Here is a 2458-nt window from a genome sequence, read left to right as displayed (position 1 = left end):
TTTCCGAAAGCTCTTTAGGTAGAATCTGGAGGGTGGGATGGACCTCTGAGTCTCCTGTGGGGGATAGATGCCATTCAGATTTTACAGAAGATGGTGAGTCTGTCCCCTGTCACAGAGCCATACATCTGAGTTTGTCCTGGAATATTCCCCTAATCTTGGGAGGGTGGAGCCCCTCTTACGTAGTCCAGTGGGGTCTGTTGTAAACCAGGAGTTTCTATAAGGTCTCCCTTGAGGCAGAAGTACCAATCAGGTTCCCAGGATGGGGGAAGGGGCTGTGGCCCCACTTCAAAGCTAGTCACTGATAACCCTCTCTCTAAGACTGTTCAAACCCGTAGGCTTGGCCTCTGATACTGTCTCCTCAGCAGGGTATCACCTGATTCCTGAGCGTGGAGCAAGCTGTATCTCTGAGGGCAGCGTATTTGCCTTTCCCAGCCTGTTGCTGCTGGGAGGGGCTTGTGCCTCTCCGGGAAAATGGTTGCTGCAATATGGAAGGCAGGTGACCCATCACAGGTCTCCCAGCTGCTACTTTTCCAGTCTTTTCTCAATGCTTCTCATCCTAACCTTTCCTTGGGCAATTCTTGTTCACACCATCCTCCTTCCACCAAAGACTCAAGTGAGCGGCTGCAAATGAAAACCCTGTGCTCTGGGTTTTTTTTTTGTTGTTTTTTTTTAAGTGGCTTTAATTCTGACAGGTTCCAACTCTTCTTGGTGATTAGAAGCCTCACTGCCTTTCATGGCTGGATGATATGTGGGCCCTTGTTCTCAGCTCTGGTCCCCTGGGAAGGGGAGCTCATCCTAGGATCCAGGCCTCACTACTCTCAGGGAAAACCCCCCACAGCCAAAATATCCCTCCTCACCCTTGGCCTGCCATCCATGTGAGCTGGGCCAGCCCTGCTCATGACTCCACTATTTCTACCAGTCTTGAGATGGTTTCTGCCCTTCCTTATTAAAAGTCTCCTCTTAAGCTAGTCTTCAGTAGGTAATTCATTGTGAATGTTCCTCAATTCAGTTTTATTTTCTGTTTGGTTTTAAGAAGAGATGCAAAAAAGATCCACTTACTCCACTCCCATCTTGAAATCCCAACAGTGACCATTTCTTGATGATGGCATTATAATTATAATTGTTTTCTATTTTTAAAATTTAAATATTTATTTTTAAATTTATACTTTTCTAAACTTATGTAAAATTAATGTGTATAATATAAAAATTAAAATATCTAATAAAAGAGAAACATGCAAATTAACAGTACCTCTGCTACACCAACAATCCATGCCCACAAGCCAATCAGGAGCAAGTATGCAAATAAACCCAACCAAGATGGCAGCGGCCACAGAGCTGGAGAGAACAGGAGGCTTGGGTTGTCCCTGGCAATGGAGGAAGCCAAGCTTCCCACCTGCCCTGGCCAGCTGTGGGCTCTGCTCAAGACTACAAAGTTTCAATTATAGAGGATAAATAAATCCCTGATACCTGCTTCCAGCCGCTGTGGACTCCAATCAAGGAGGGGCTGGGAGCCTGGGTTGCCCGGGGCTGTTGCCAGCCAGCAAACAGCCATAAGCCACTCACCCAGGCTAGCCAGGCACCTCAGCGGGGACCCCCACCCTGAAGGGGGTGTGGACAGCCTGAAAATGGCCCTCAGCCCCTCACCCAAGCTGGCCACACCCTCATGAGATGAGGGTCCCCACTGGGGGGCTTGGCCAGCCTGCAAGCAGCCATCAGCCCCTCACCCAGGCTTGCCAGACACCCCAGTGGGGACCCCTACCTTGAAAGGGGTCTGGCCAGCTTGAAAACAGCCCTCAGCCCCTCACCTAGACTGGCCAGGCACCCCAGCAAGATCCCCGACCCTGAAGGGGGTGTGGCCAGCCTTCAAACAGCCATCAGCCCCTTACCCAGGCTGGCCACATGCCCCCAGTGGGGACCCTCACCCCATGTGGGTGTGGCCAGCCTGCAAACCACAACAGGCCCCTTGCCCAGGTTGCCCCATGCCCTAAGGAAACTCTCACCCTGATCCAGGACACCCTTCAGGGCAAACCAGCCGGCCCCCACCTGTGTACCAGGCCTCTATACTAATAAAAATTAGGTCTCCTAATTAGACTGGTAGACCTTCCGGGAGACCTTCCGGACATTCTTCTGTACAAAGCCATGATGGCAGGGCTGAGGTAGAGGTGGTTAGAGGCCAAGAGGGGAGGGCAGTTGTGGGTGATCAGGCTGGTGGGGGGTGGGGTGTGTGATCAGGCCAGGATGGGACAGCAGTTGTGGGTGACCAGGCTGATAGGGGGTGGGCCGTTAGTGGTAAGCAGACTAGCAGGGGGCCAGCTGGGGGCATGCAGACCATCAGTGGGGGTCAGTTGGAGGTGATCAAGACAGCGGGCAGGGGGCAGTTTGGAGTGAGCAGGCCAGCATTGGGGGAGTTGTGGGCAAGCAGGCCAATGGGGAGGGGAGGTGGGGGCAAGCAGGCAGA

This window comes from Myotis davidii, unplaced genomic scaffold, assembly GCF_000327345.1.
Source record: "Myotis davidii unplaced genomic scaffold, ASM32734v1 scaffold908, whole genome shotgun sequence".
Lineage (NCBI taxonomy): Eukaryota > Metazoa > Chordata > Mammalia > Chiroptera > Vespertilionidae > Myotis > Myotis davidii.
The sequence above is the reverse complement of the archived record's forward strand: the minus strand, read 5'-3'. Positions refer to the sequence as shown.